Source organism: Pecten maximus, unplaced genomic scaffold (assembly GCF_902652985.1).
Source record: "Pecten maximus unplaced genomic scaffold, xPecMax1.1, whole genome shotgun sequence".
Taxonomy (NCBI): Eukaryota; Metazoa; Mollusca; class Bivalvia; order Pectinida; family Pectinidae; genus Pecten; species Pecten maximus.
In genome coordinates, this window is record NW_022979240.1 from 1 (window position 1) to 17,166 (window position 17,166).

At 39.7% G+C, this 17,166-nt stretch overlaps 1 long non-coding RNA gene across 1 annotated transcript; it reads left to right on the forward strand.

The window, feature by feature from the left end:
- Positions 1-2,942: 2,942 nt before the first annotated feature.
- Positions 2,943-16,667, forward strand: LOC117318369. Its single transcript, XR_004530337.1, has 4 exons — positions 2,943-3,042; positions 4,904-5,008; positions 11,149-11,208; positions 16,596-16,667. It is a non-coding gene; the product is annotated as an uncharacterized LOC117318369 (long non-coding RNA).
- The last annotated feature ends 499 nt before the right edge of the window (positions 16,668-17,166 follow it).

Sequence of the window (17,166 nt, forward strand, 5' to 3'; positions counted from 1 at the left end):
GCATTAATGATGACTTTGACCCCTAAGGGGCTAAAGGGGAGGAGCAAAATAGGGGCAATAGAGGTAATTCCTGTAAATCGATACTTGTCATAAAGTTATGAATGGATTTGAACCCAATGTGGTCAGAAACATCCTTTGAGGAAGGGGAACAGATTTTGCATTAATGATGACTTTGAACCCCCAAGGGGCTAGATCTAGAGGGATGGGGCTCAATAGAGGAAATAAAGATAATTCTGTTAGGTTTCTGCTAACTCTTTATTTCTTCTGACACCACATCATTACATTTATCGATGAAATTAAAAACATACACAGGTATATAAAATTCCTTCAGTTTTATTACGATATGACTTTCATTCAAAGTATTTGCCAATCAAGATACGTTTACTCCAGAAGTAGAACATATAAATTCACAAATAATTCACAAAGTAAATAAGAAATGACTGGGACCAAATTAAAGTTAAATTGAACTCTACATTTATATCTCTCCCAGACGGGGACCAGAATGATGTTAACTATCTCTGGAATCACTTCAAAAACACTGTCTCTGAATGCATAAGGGAATTTATTCCACATCGAAACGCCAAAAGCAAAGATGGAAACCCATGGATAACACCCAAAATTAAGCGCCTGATCAGCACCAAATTTAGACTTTACAAAAAAATGAAAAAATCAGGACGCACAGAAGATAGAGACAAATACAAATTACTAAAGAGCAACACACAAAAACTCATTAGGCAGTCATATTGGAAATATATTGAAGATGTTGTCTCCCCCCCTATTTCTTCTTCTGGCGAAAACGACTACTCACCAATGAAACGCTTCTGGACATACATTAAACACAAAAAAGCAAACTATTCAGGTGTCCCCTCTTTAAAAAGTGATGGGAAACTAATAACTGATCCCTCAACAAAGGCAGACATCTTAAATAAACAATTTCAGTCTGTGTTTACACCATCAGAACACTTCTAAGATGCACAGCTCACAAAAAAATATAACCTGGGCCTTCCAACATTTCCACCCATTGAAGACATCACCATCACTGTAGAGGGTGTAAAGAAACTCCTCCTAAACCTTAAACCCGCAAAGGCCCCAGGCCCAGACGGTATCAAACCAAAATTTTTGAAAGAACTTGCAACAGAAATAGCTCCAATACTGGCACACATTTTCCAACAGTCTCTAAATACTGGCGTAGTCCCTCTTGACTGGCGTACAGCACATGTTTCTCCTATATATAAAAAAGGTTCAAAGTATGATGCAGAAAATTATAGACCTATTTCTCTAACATGTATTTGCAGCAAACTCCTTGAGCACATTATTGTCAGCAGCATAATGTCTCACGCAGACCAACATAATATCTTATACCCTTTCCAACATGGTTTTCGGCAATTTCGATCTTGTGAAACCCAACTCCTAGAGTTTGTGGAAGACATTACAAAAAATATTGACAAAAATAAATGTACCGACGCCCTCATCCTTGATTTCTCGAAAGCATTCGACAAAGTCAGCCACAAGCTCCTATCTCACAAATTGAAACAGTATGGTATTGTGGGTAATACACACCGCTGGATTGGAAATTTTCTAGAAAACAGACGCCAGTCAGTAGTCCTCGAAGGCGAACATTCTTCACTTGTACCAGTAGAGTCAGGGGTACCCCAGGGGTCAGTCCTTGGACCAAGTCTGTTTCTATTTTATATAAACGACATGCCCCAAGGTTTATCCTCCTCTATCAGACTTTTCGCTGACGACACTATTGTTTATATCACTGTCTCCTCAGACAGGGATGCACAAACATTGCAGTCTGACCTAGACAAACTGGCAGCCTGGGAATCTAAGTGGAAAATGGCATTCCATCCTAAAAAATGTAATGTCCTCTCCGTTACCCAACGTAGAAACCCAGTGCAACATGAGTACTATCTCCATGGCCATTGTCTAGAACATGTGGATAAAGCTAAGTACTTGGGAGTTACCATCCAACAAAATCTTAATTGGGGCCCCCACATACAAAACATCTGCAATAAAGCCAACAAAACACTAGGTTTTCTAAAACGAAACTTAAACATCAATTCCATTTCTGTGAAACAGCAAGCATATAAATCATTAGTTCGGCCTTCAGTAGAATATGCTTGTACAATTTGGGACCCACATCTAAAAAACGACATTGACAAACTAGAAATGGTCCAACGACGAGCCGCCCGCTTTGTGACACACAGGTATCACAACACATCCAGTGTTGGCGATATGCTCCAAAGACTAGGCTGGCGTAGTCTTTCAGACAGGCGTAGGGATGCCAGACTCACTATGCTGTATAAAATCACACACAGCCTTGTTGCCATCAACAAAGACAATCATCTCACCACTCAAAACCGTCAAACTCGACTATCACACTCCTTTTCCTATCAAGTCCCGCACTGCCGCACCACCTGTCGTAAAGAATCTTTCTTTCCAAACACCATATCCGAATGGAACAAACTCCCTCCTGATCTCATCTCTGCAAACACTATTACTGCCTTCAAATCCCAGCTCTCTTCCTACAAATATTAATTTCGTCCTCAATGTACATAGTTTTAACCTGATAATTTAGTGCTACTTCTTATTTTTCCCTTTAAGCATAGCGCAGATCATTGACAGCATCTTCATAATGTTGAAGGAGGTCAACAATCGGTAGAAGTAGAAGTAGAAGACACTTTCTCATGGCCGCGAAACGTGCTGCCTCGACACAGATTTTTCTGGTAACACTCGGAACTCCACAATGTAGTAAGGCAAAACACACACACATTAGAGAAACCTCAACTTGACACCAAATAAACATTTACTGTAATAACCATACACAAGACTCGCACAAGCAATGGACGATAATGATAGTATAGAACTGCTCGCTTCTTTACCTGAGTTATCATGGTAGAGCTGTGTTTCCGTTCATGCGCAAAACAAACTGCACGTATGTCAACCAAACAACATGGCTTCCTTGATTGAAGCGTGACTCAATACGATGTCTTTTCATCAGTACATATCATGACTTCATCACTAATGTTCTACTAAGAAGTAAGAACTATTCACAGTATTCATTTAACACAAACAAATCCATGTTCATGATAGCGAAGGCCTCTCCTGTTCTATTCTAAACGTCCATACAGGGCTACAACTTACAAGTCTACAGCCAACTGGTAACTGGGTACGGGTCGGAAAGACCGAGTACCCGGGGCAAAAAAAATTGTACCTGTGACAGCCCAATTATATATGGCCAGCGAACTATTCTTGACCAGTGACATCACTTAATAAACCCAACTACCTACACTATATGCTAAACTTAACCAGCAACACAGTCTAATAAAAGAATGACATCATGGTCAAGTTCTATTTATACAACCTCTAGGAACCGACTATACCACAGCCCGAGAATCTATTTTAAGGCAGCCCATCCAATGACCACATACATGTACTTATTTATACCACAGCCTGGGAATCTATATTTAATGCAGTCCACCCACCGACCACATACCTATTTGTAAACCAGTCCCCCAGACTGACCAGACTGATCAGGCGGCTATGCATATACCAGTCCTGGAGACCGATTGATTGATTGATGGGGCTTAACGTCCTTGTTCCGGTTATAACCGAGCCTAGGACACAGTCCTGGAGACTGACCACATGCCTATTTATAAACCACCCATAAGGACCTAACCCTGCCTCTGAAAACATATACAGTATACACACCGACCTCTGAGAATGACCACCAAGGTACATCTAACATACTTAAGACCTGATAATTACACCAGGAGCCTAAACAACCTCCACTGGTGTTAACTCTATCATTTACTACTTAAAACATTATCTCTGATCTTCACAGTTGCTAAGGCCAATTAGGGGCCACTTCCATATCACCACAAAACTGATCATCTACAATTAACAACCTCTTACTTGTAACTCACCTTAAAAATAGGAAACAAAGAAAAATCCAAATAAATGAAAATGAGAACCTCGCAATTCCTTTAAATCGCTACTTGTCATAAAGTTATGAATGGACTTGAACCCAATTTAGTCGGAAACATCCTTTGGGAAAAGGGAACAGATTTTGCATAAATGGTTACTGTGACCCTCCATCCAATAACCATGTATAGCATCGCTGGACGTTAAGGGATAAACACAATTCTGATGTGAAAATAGGCCCAAGGGTCTTTTCCCACCCTACGGGACTTAAAACACAATCATGTCGTAGAAATAATCCGTAGGGTCTTTCAGTCCCTTAGAGAGTATATATATATGTATTAACAAATTGAACATGTACATTATTTTGACATTTGGTCAAATCCAACCAGGTGAGCGATACAGGTCCCATGGGCCTCTTGTTCTTTTCCAAGAATGAAAGGATTTGGTCCACCTGAAGTTTGAACCATTGTTTGGAGAGGCAGTTCAAAATTAGGAAAATATTTGAAATACCTGGTTTAACTTAAATTAGAGTATTTTGCCATATTTACTGAAATATTTAGGTTAGCAATGCAGGCCCTCTGGGATCAAAGTCAAGCTGCCTGTTACAGATCCACTTAACCCTTAGCTCAGGGCATCTTTTGAAGAATCTCCTGCGTTATTCGAACAAAGATTCTGCCTCAAAATGATCCTGGTTTTTCATGAAAAATTGAACCAAACAAGCAAATATCTTGCAGTCCATCCTTAGGAATAGTCTTGTAAGGGGAAGGGTCCGTATAGTTCTGTTTGGGTCTGGAATAAAACTTGTCACCCCTACTTCAGCACATCTTGCAACAAATGCAATGTTTTGTTCCTGAATATCAAAATCTCAGGGTAATGATATACTTGACAGGTTTCAGTTTCCACAGAACAGATGAGTGATACAGGGCCTCGTCACTTTTAATATTGTTCATAACAGTTTTCCTCTTCTTTTCTATAGCATGCATTTGATACAGCAATCAACGGTAGCGAAGGCAAGCTAGTAGTTGTAGACTTCTTTGCCGACTGGTGTGGACCATGCAAGATGATTGCACCTAAAATTGAGGTAAGTCCTTTCAGAAGTGTCTCCAAAGGCATCCATAAATACTGCAATTACCATGCAATAGTTTTAGAGGGCATGATACCGTATATCGTTTTTTTTTAGCGTATGCCAAATTTCGCGTTTTCTATACAAAATGACATGTTTAATTTTTAGCGTTTTCACAACGTGTAATTCAAATTTTAGCGTACATATGTTTCATAACCAACAAAAACAAAGAAGTACAGTAATAATAATTTATCTACACGTTTGTTTGCTTCAGCAAACTCAGGTCTGTCCCTGACCGGATTTTTAGCCCACCATCATCAGATGGTGGGCTATTCAAATCGCCCTGCGTCCGTGGTCCGTCGTCCGTCCGTCCCTCCGTCCGTCCCTCCGTCCGTCCCTCCGTCCCTCCGTCCCTCCGTCCCTCCGTCCGTCCGTAAACAATTCTTGTTATCGCTAATCCTCAGAAAGTACTGAAGGGATCTTTCTCAAATTTCATATGTAGGTTCCCTTTGGTGCCTTGTTATGCATATTGCATTTTGAGACCAATCGGAAAACAACATGGCCGACAGGCAGCCATCTTGGATTTTGACAATTGAAATTTGTTATCGCTATTTCTCAGAAAGTAATGAAGGGATCTTTCTCAAAAATTTATATGTAGGTTCCCCTTGGTGCCTAGTTATGCATATTGCATTTTGAGACAAATCGGAAAACAACATGGCCGACAGGCAGCCATCTTGGATTTTGACAATTGAAGTTTGTTATCGCTATTTCTCAGAAAGTACTGAAGGGATCGTTCTCAAATTTCATATGTAGGTTCCGCTTGGTGCCTAGTTATGCATATTGCATTTTGAGACCAATCAGAAAACAACATGGCCGACAGGCAGCCATCTTGGATTTTGACAATTGAAGTTTGTTATCGCTATTTCTCAGAAAGTACTGAAGGGATCTTTCTCAAATTTCATATGTAGGTTCCTCTTGGTGCTTAGTTATGCATATTGCATTTTGAGACCAATCAGAAAACAACATGGCCGACAGGCAGCCATCTTGGATTTTGACAATTGAAGTTTGTTATCGCTATTTCTCAGAAAGTACTGAAGGGATCTTTCTCAAATTTCATATTTAGGTTCCACTTGGTGATTAGTTATGCATATTGCATTTTGAGACCAATCGGAACACAACATGGCCGACAGGCAGCCATCTTGGATTTTGACAATTGAAGTTTGTTATCGCTATTTCTCAGAAAGCACTGAAGGGATCTTTTTCAAATTTCATATGTAGGTTCCCCTTGGTGCCTAGTTATGCATATTGCATTTTGAGACCAATCGGAAAACAACATGGCCGTCATGCAGCCATCTTGGATTTTGACAATTGATGTTTGTTATCGCTATTTCTCAGAAAGTGATGAAGGGATCTTTCTCAAATTTCATACGTAGGTTCCTCTTGTTGCTTAGTTATGCATATTGCATTTTAAGAACAATCGGAAAACAGCCTGGCCGACAGGCAGCCATCTTGGATTTTGACAATTGAAGTTTGTTATCGCTATTTCTCAGAAAGTAATGAAGGGATCTTTCTCAAATTTCATACATACGTTCCCCTCAGTGCCTTGTTATGCATATTGCATTTTGAGACCAATCAGAAAACAACATGGCTGACAGGTAGCCATCTTGGATATTGACAATTGAAGTTTGTTATCGCTATTTCTCAGAAAGTACCGAAGGGATCTTTCTCAAATTTCATATGTAGGTTCCCTTTGGTGCCTAGTTATGCATATTGCATTTTGAAACTATTCAGAAAACAACATGGCCGACAGGCAGCCATCTTGGATTTTGACAATTGAAGTTTGTTATCGCTATTTCTCAGAAAGCACTCAAGGGATCTTTCTCAAATTTCCCCTCAGTGCCTAGTTTTGCATATTGGGACCAATCCAAAAACAACATGGTCGACAGACAGCCATTATCGCTAAATCTTAAATTTTATATATAGCTTCCCCTTGTTTGAAAAGTACTAGCTATAGAGGGCTGTTTCTGAATTTACACAGATTAGTAAGACTTAGAAGAAGGGAAAAGTAGAGAAAAGATCAATCTGACATGGAACCTATGAAGATCATTCAATGGTGGGCGCCAAGATCCCTCTGGGATCTCTTGTCTTTGTCCTTCCGTGTAACGGTTACAAATCGTAGCTTGGCCATGTTTCACTTGGCAATGCGACTCGTTATGATTTCAAATAGATCTATACAAAGGACAAAACATATGGTCAAATGTGAGTACATTTTTATTGAATAAAACAGTTCAGTCGAGTCACTGCCAATTAAGCACACCTGTATACGGCATGTGTAAACAGGTGATCGGTTCATGACAACACCCCTACAAGGGAGCTAACTCTTACTGTAAAATGTGATCAATTTTAGCGATATCATGATTTGCGACCGAGTCTGGTCGCGAAAATTAGACACTCTTAAAAAAAAACCGATATACGGTATATAATATCTGATCTCAGTGACAGAATTTGGGCTTGCACAAATAAATCAGCTGGTGTTTCACCTGAAGCAAGTCCCTTATATAATTAAGAAAATGAGTTTCTGAGATTTTTAGCTCACCTGGCCAGAAAGGCTGGTGAGATGGAGCGGCATTCGTCGTCGTCCTTCTGTCAACTTTTCCTTTAAATCACTACTAGTACTGAATGCCTGAATGAATTTGATGAAATTTGGTCTGAAGCATTGTTGGGAAAAGCAGATCCAACTCTGTATAAATGGAGGGTGTGGCTCCATTGGGGCCAGTGGGGCTAGCCAATAGGGGGAAACACAGATAAATCCTTTAAATACCTACTTGTCCTAAATGCCTTAATGAATTTTGATGAAATTTGGTCTAGAGCACAACTGGGCAAAGGAGATCTAACTCTGTATAAACGGAGGGAGGTAAATCTTTTAAATCCCTATTAGTCCTAAATGCCTGAATGGATTTTGATGAAATTTGGTCTGGAGCATAGTTGGACAAAGGGATATCTCATGTTGTATAAATGCAGGGCGTGGCTCCCTTTGGGTCACAGAGGCGGGGCCCAATAGACCTTATCATGCGGAAAGCGAATTGGAACTGTGCCACAGGAAACAAGTACAGTCGAACCCAGATATAATGAAATCCTTGGGTCACTGAGAATTTGTCAACAATAACCGGGTTTAATCTTTTCTGGCTTACAGAGTTACTCCCCTTGTTTGTAACAATTACTACAAGTTTAGAATAACACATTTTATTATACAAATGCATTCATTTCATTTCATTCTTGTACATCATCACATATGTATTTTGTCAAGGCTAAATGCAAGTCTATATACATTAGGCATACATCCCAAATTTTGTACGGTCACTTAAAAAATCGCTTATTAGTGACTGCTTTTTGCTGTCAATGAACTCCCTGCTAACAAACGAATCTAATAATCATTCCACTAACAGTACATCATCAATGGGACAGTCTGATTCTATCTCCACACGAGTACAACTGTCAACAAACGCTACCTTCGCAAAACATTGATCAATAGCTGACGAGGTCACATTGTGCCATGCTTTATGAACCCAGTCAATCACTAATCTCATGTTCATATAGAAATCTGTAATTTAGAAGTGGTATTGGGCAGAAAAACACATGTGGAGTGACTTTCATAAGGTTTCAATTCATCAAGACCTTGATGGGCCGGACAATTATCAACAAATAGGAGAAAGTTTCGCTTCTATTGCGTGAATTTACTGTCCAATATTCTAACCCATATTTAACGAACAAATGACAAAGATTAGTTTATTTATTGTTGTGACATTCACTCACAAAATAAATTCTCACTTGTGAACACATATTACAGTAGTTTCACGGTCAAGTAACTCTGCATTTTGACATACCCATTCATGCTTGACCAACCGGTACCAAACAGCCAGTCTTGCATAATATTCGGGTAGGATTGGTTGAAAAATGACTATTGGGACAGCAAATTTTGTTTATACTAGACAGGTTTTCATAATAGCCAATTTAATGTAACATGGAAATAGGTGAAAGATTAGGTGCCTTTATTCTACATTGAAAACAATTCAAAAGCCTTGGCTCAGTACAAGTTTCGGGTTGAACTGGGGCACAAGCTTGTCAGCAGCTACACACATCAGAAAACCCATGAGAGGACACCACACTGAACTTAGAGAAAACTTAGCTAGACTGTCAGATAGATATTTTCCTGAAAAGATTCCAGGTAAAGAAGGAATCCTACCAGGAAAAGTTCTTATGTAATGTGAACACAGGAAAACAGTATCGAAAGGAGGAGGATGCAGGAAAGTTTCCAAGAACTGAGACAAGGTATATTGGTGCCCAGACTGTGAAGAGCTATTGTGTGTTGACAGCTGTTTCCTTATGTGATATCACACATTGGTAGACTATAAAGCAGACTGAGGGGCGGGGTCAAAAGGGGGTCAGTTTGGCTAAGTTGATCTAAACAACTTCTTCACTGAAACTAAGCAATGGATATAAACAACTTCTTTACTGAAACTAAGCAATGGATATAAACAACTTCTTCACTGAAACTAAGCAATGGATATCGCTCATATTTGCCTGGTAGAACCCCCCTTGGGTAGGGATTCAAATTATACAAATGACAGGGCTGACACCCGGGAAGGTAAGAGGCAGGGCCAAAAAGGGTCATTTTGGCAGAAATGATATAAATGACTTTTTCTCCGAAACTCCGGTGGGGCAGAGGACGAAGTCAAAACGGGTCAATTGGTTTAAATGTCAATTTCATTTCATGGATTAATGCATTTTTTGGCATAAAAACCTCATGTACCCATATAAAATGCCTATGATATATTGACATAGCAATATCAGTGACAAATATACTTAAGCATCATTCTTGTTTCATATATAATGAAAACCAGGTGAGCGATACAGGCCCTCTGGGCCTCCTGTAATTATTACCAATTCCTTGACACACCTAGTCACAACTCACACAAAATACATCAATATAATCAATAGAATGTAACAAATATTCATAACTGTTCTGTAAAAAATAATAGATGTTTATTTCAAAATCTAATTAGTGTTTACCTGTTTCTCACCTGTACAGGTGATATGAAACCAGTGTTAATAATTGAACATGTCACAAAGGTAGTCCTAGTCATGACCCTTGTGAAAGTTATTGGTTATATATATTTATCTCAAACAATGAATACACAAGTTACTCAAAAAGTGTACATGGTCAATCATGCATATTTCCTCAATTTTATTCAGTACAGTCAGTTAGTAGTTACTGTGAAAGTTATAGAGAGTTATATAGCACAGTGATCTGGGAGAGGGGAAATAGAGGTAAGACATTTAAATCCCTACTATACTACTAGTCCTGAAAACCTGAATGGATTTGATGAAATTTTCAACTTCTTAATTACCAGCAGGCCCAGAGACCTAATATTGGGTCTGTAGCAAGCTGGCTTCCTAGTTTTTAAATAGATGACCTTGACCTTCATTCAAGGTCACAGGGATCAAATATGCTAAAATCTTTATAAAAACTTCTTCTTGATGACCAAAAAAAACCCAGAGACCCAATATTTGGTCTGCAGCATGCTGGGATGAAGGGCTACCAAGTTTGTTCAAATGAATGACCTTAACCTTTATTCAAGGTCAGAGGGGTCAAATATGCTAAAATATATCAAAACTCAGGTGACGGTTAAGGCCCACGGGCCTCTTGTTAGAATTACATTTAAACCAATGTTAATACCTTATAAAATGCTTATGAAATATTGACATAGCAAGATGGGCGACACATCATTCTTGTTTCATATATCATGAAACACAGTGAGCAATACAGGCCCGCTGGGCCTCGTGTATAATTATTTCTATCAAAACAGACAATATCTTTGTGAGGATATATCTTGGATTCTATGCATTTAAAAGAATCTCTCGCCCCTTTTGGGATGGGACAGGGAGATCTCAACATGAGGCAAGTGTTTGACAGCTAATTAAAGAAACTTGCCTCCCAGGTTAAGATCCTTGTTTAATCAAACTCCAAAGCAGGTAAATGGTGAGAGAAAAAAACATATATAGATTTCTTACCATTTGAGATTATTAAACTGTGATTATCAACACTGTGGATCTTCTATTATACCATATCATAATAAGGTATTACTCTTTTTTTTCAGGCATTTTCTAACGAGTTTACAAATGTTGTATTCCTGAAGGTTGACGTGGATGAGTTAGAGGTAGGTACATTGATAAAGTATGAATCTTGAAGAGAGGAGAGTTTAACAGGGCTTTTTCTTGGGTCATTTATGGTTGGATAATATACTGAAACGAAAAAGAAACGCAACATGGAAAATTGTGATTAATTTTGTATTAAATATACATATCTGTATAAAAATCGCGGAAATAAACATGCACCCTGCCTAACACCCATACCAATCTTCAAAATCACCCAAGTGTGACTAGAGACCTATGCACTTCCGGCGCGGTAAAAACATCAAAAACCGTGCCTGTACAAACATATGCGTTCTTTTTTCATTCAAACCAGTATCAATTCATCACTAACATTGAGCCACATCATCGCCAATACTTTTGCAAACAATAATTCCTTTTACAATTATGCCACGGTTATCAAAGGTTGATAGAGGACGTGCTATAGCGATGCTTCTGGCAGGGAACACGCAACTTCACGTCGCTCGACAATTCAGAGTTCACAAATCGACTATTAGTCGATTAGTTTCACGTCTTAACGCAACAGGAAGAGTCGATGACCAGCCGAGATCAGGACGTCCACGCGTAACGTCGCGACGTCAAGACCGGGTTCTTAGGTTGGCACACCTGCGTAACAGGAGATTAACGGCCGCTGAAACGGCAAGGAATACGATTGGTAATCATAACCGTTGTATTCATCCCCAAACAGTGATCAACAGACTGCGTGAGGCTAATTTGCGTGCAAGGCGACAGTACGTTGGTTTACCACTAACACCGCAACGTCGAGCACGTCGTATGCAATGGGCAACGGCACATATGCCCAGACGTTTTCCTATGAGACGTTGGAGGTCTATGCTCTTCACCGATGAATCTCGATTCACGTTATTTCGAGCAGATGGCCGTCAACGTGTGTACCGGCGTCGAGGCGAACGTTTTGCTGACGCCTGTGTTTTGGAACACGACCGATTTGGGGGTGGATCAGTTATGGTTTGGGCGGGAATCTCCCATGGTTTGAAGACGCCTTTGGTGATAGTCAATGGGAATTTAACGGCCGTACGCTATCGGGATGAGATCCTTAGGCCCCATGTTGTGCCGTTTGTTAGGCAGCATCATCTAACCTTTCAGCAAGATAACGCGAGACCACACGTTGCAAGAGTCTGTAGAGACTTTCTTGCGACACAGAACATTGTTCCTATAGATTGGCCTCCATATAGCCCCGACCTGTCCCCAATCGAGCATTTGTGGGATGAATTAGACAGAAGAATTCGAAATCGCCGTAACCCCCCAAATACCCTCCCTCAGTTAGCAAATGCACTCGTCCAAGAATGGAATAACATTCCAATACGGAAAGTCAATGCCCTGATGAACTCAATGCAACAAAGAATTAGAGATGTGATAACTGTTCGAGGAGGACACACACGATATTAGGGCACGGTTTCAAAACTGCTGCCATTTCAACTTGGATTCACGTAGGGTACTACCAATCATGACCTAGCAAAGTGACCTGTTCTTAAAAATCTCTAAACATTTAAAGGATGTTACATCAATATTCAATATCAACTATTACATATGAAATTTAAACATAATGCTCACAAGTATTATTTTATTAAACCTACAATTTGAAGTTGCGTTTCTTTTTCGTTTCAGTATATAATGGGCCTTGTATAATATATTCCTAATAAAAAATTAATTCATATTTAAGCAAAATTCCCAAAATTTGCAGTTAACCTGTAAAATTCCTTTCCCATTCAACCATTGTCTTGCCAAAATGAGACAAATTGGCCCCATCCTTAACCAGTGAAAAAGTCTCAAAGAATTTTGTGCAAGAAAATGTAACCAGTGAACTCCTTTTAAGTGTGCTAGGATTCTGATAATAGTGAAGTATTATTTACTGGTACCGGAATATTTGGGGAAAACCTGTACATGTATTTTCAAACATTTTGGATGTTGAAGTTTTGGTTTTATGTGTTGAAAGGCATCAGTAAACAGGTGGAGAGTTTAACTTTTGAAGCAACTTGTCGCGAGTGGGTAAAAATTGAACTCGAAAATGAAGAAACCTAACAATTTTGTATTCCATAAAAATGTTTGTTATGGTACAGTCATAAGCTGAGGTATGGCAGTCATGATGGTATAATATATCCATTGAACCTCCAGAATATGTTACATATTATCATCAACACCAAAATCAGAAAGTTACTGTCATTCTTTTGATATGTAACGTGTAGTAAATTGACATCTTCCAGGGTTAAAAATAAACTAAGAAAATGCCTGTTAAATTGCAGGAAATGCTAGTAAAAATGTTGTCTACTCTCAATTCAAATCGCCCTACGTCCCTCCGTCCGTCCGTAAGCAATTCTTGTTATCGCTATTTCTGAGAAAGTACTGAAGGGATCTTTCTCAAATTTCATATGTAGGTTCCCCTTGGTGCCTGGTTATGCATATTGCATTTTGGGACCAATCGGAAAACAACATGGCCGACAGGTTTGGTTTGTTTGTTTTTGTTTAACGTCCTATTAACAGCCAGGGTCATTTAAGGACGTGCCAGGTTTTGTAGGTGGAGGAAAGCCGGAGAAAAACCACCGGCCTACGGTCAGTACCTGGCAACTGCCCCACGTAGATTTCGAACTCACAACCCAGAGGTGGAGGGCTAGTGTTAAAGTGTCGGGACACCTTAACAACTCGGCCACCGCGGCCCCTTGGCCGACAGGCAGCCATCTTGTATTTTGACAATTGAAGTTAGTTATCGCTATTTCTGAGAAAGTACAGAAGGGATCTTTCTCAAATTTCATATGTAGGTTCCCCTTGCATGGTGCCTAGTTATGCATGTCGCATTTTGGGACTGATCGGAAAACAACATGGCCGATAGGCAGCCGTCTTGGATTTTGACACTTGAAGTTTGTTATCGCTATTTAAAAGAAAATACTGAAGAGATCTTTCTCGAATTTCATATGTAGGTTCCCCTTGGTGCCTTGTTATGCACATTGCATTTTGAGACCAATCAGAAAACAACATGGCCGACAGGCAGCCATCTTGGATTTTGACAATTGAAGTTTGTTATCACTATTTTTCAGAAATTACTTAAGGGATCTTTCTCAAACTTTTTTGTAAGGTCCCCTTGGTCTGTAGTTCTGCATATTGCTTCTTGGGATCAATAGGAAAACAACATTGCTGACAGGCAGCCATCTTGGATGTTGACAATTGAAGTTTGTTATCGCTATTTATCAGAAATTGTTAAAGGATCTTTATGAAATTTCATTTGTAGGTTGCCCTCTGTGCTTAGTTATGCATATTGGATTTTGAGACCAGTCAGAAAACAACCTGGCCGACAGGTAGCCGTCTTGTATTTTGCCAATTGAAGTTTGTTATCGCTATTTTACAGAAGGTACTGAAGGGAACTTTCTCAAATTTCATATGTAGGTTCCCCTTGGTCCCTGATATTGCATTTTGGGACCAATCCGAAAACAATATGAATTAAATACTCTTCACAGATGGAAGGGTCTTAAGGTGCTTTACCATAATTGTGAATTTCCTAGCCCTGGGGTCTCCCATTTACCCCATGGAAGGGGATAAACTTTGCTATAGTTATAGGGAAATCACATTTTTGACTATCATTTGTTTTATTTGTTTTGAAATTCATTCTAAATTTGTTAACATTATCAGCATGGTATGCATATGTTGGCCCTGTGAAAACAGATCCCTGAGACTGATGGGTTGACAGGCCAAAAAGTGTCAATCAAATTTACTGAAATATTTCAAAAATCCGGTGACCGTTAAGGCCCATGGGCCTCTTGTTCTGTAATATATCTGTCAACATTTTTTATTTCATTTTTTAGGTCCGGTGAGCTTATGCCATGGTGCGGCGTCCGTCGTCCGTCAACATTTGCTTCAAATCACTACTAGTCAAAAAGTTCTTATTGGATTTTGACCAAATTTGGTCAGAAACATCTTTGGGGGAAGGGGAACAGATTTTGCATAAATGGTGACTCTGACCCCCGGGGGGGGGGGGGGGGCCAAAGGAGCGGGGCCCCATAGGGGAAATAGAGGTAATTCCTTTAAATCTCTACTAGTCATAAAGTTGTGAATGGATTTGAACCCAATTTGTTCAGAAACATCATTGGGGGAAAGGGAACAGATTTTGCCTAAATGGTGACTCTGACCCCCAAGGGGCCAAAGGGGCGGGGCCTAATGGGGAAATAGAGGTAATTCGTTTATATCGCTACTAGTCATAAAGATATGAATGGATTTGAACCCAATTTGGTCAGATACATTCTTGGGGGAAGGGGAACAGATTTTGCATAAATGGTGGCTCTGACCCCCGAGGGGCCAAATGGGCGGGGCCCCATAGGGGAAATAGAGGAAATTTCTTTAAATCGCTACTAGTCATAAAGTTATGAATGGATTTGAACCCAATTTGTTCAGAAACATCATTGGGGGAAGGGGAACAGATTTTGGATAAATGGTGACTCTGACCCCCGGGGGGCCAAAGGAGCGGGGCCCCATAGGGGAAATAGAGGTAATTCCTTTAAATCGCTACTTGTCATAAAGTTATGAATGGATTTGAACCAAATTTGGTCAGAAACATGCTTTGGGGAAGGGGAACAGATTTTGCATAAATATTGACTCTGACCCCCAAGGGGCCAAAGGGGCGGGGCCTAATGGGGAAATAGAGGTAATTTCTTTAAAGCGCTACTAGTCATAAAGTTATCAATGGATTTGAACCAAATTTGGTCAGAAACATCATTGGGGGAAGAGGAACAGATTTTGCATAAATGGTGACTCTGACCCCCAAGGGGCCAAAGGAGCGGGGCCCCATAGGGGAAATAGAGGAAATTTCTTTAAATCGCTACTAGTCATAAAGTTATGAATGGATTTGAACCAAATTTGGTCAGAAACATCATTGGGGGAAGAGGAACAGATTTTGCATAAATGGTGACTCTGACCCCCAAGGGGCGAAAGGAGCGGGGCCCCATAGGGGAAATAGAGGAAATTTCTTTAAATCGCTACTAGTCATAAAGTTATGAATGGATTTGAACCAAATTTGGTCAGAAACATCATTGGGGGAAGAGGAACAGATTTTGCATAAATGGTGTTTCTGACCCCTGAGGGGCCAAAGGGGCGGGGCCCATAGGGGAAATAGAGGTAATTCTTTTAAATCGCTACTAGTAATAAAGTTATGAATGGATGTTCTAAAAACAATTCTTGAGGTCTTTCAGACCCTTAAAGAGTCTTGACTTCGTTATTTCTTTAAAGCAGTTGGGATCCCCACACCATAACCATAGATAGCATTGTTTGAGATCGACAAATAAAACGAATTGAACATAAACATGAACATTATTTTGACATTTGGTCTAATCCAACCAGGTGAGCGATACAGGCCCCATGGGCCTCTTGTTTCTATATATATATATTTTTTCAGGATGTTGCTCAAGATCAAAATATAACTGCAATGCCAACATTCCAATTTTTCAAAAATGGAACAAAGGTTTGTATCATGCAGATGAATTACTGCACATAGAAAAAACCCACTTATTTTGTTGTGTTCAAATTTTAGCGCATACGGTATCTGAATTAAATAAATTAGCACAATGTTGAAGTGACATGATTTAGCGGAAGGTTTTCAACACAAAAAGTACTCTATTTACCCTGCACTGATACCATCTACCACCGTCATCACAGTCTACACTGATACCATCTATCACTGTCATCACAACTTTTCACAGTCTACACTGATACCATCTACCACCGTCATCACAACTTATCACAGTCTACACTGATACCATCTACCACTGTCATCACAACTTATCACAGTCTACACTGATACCATCTACCACCGTCATCACAACTTATCACAGTCTACACTGATACCATCTACCACTGTCATCACAACTTATCACAGTCTACACTGATACCATCTACCACCGTCATCACAACTTATCATAGTCTACACTGATACCATCTACCACCGTCATCACAACTTATCACAGTCA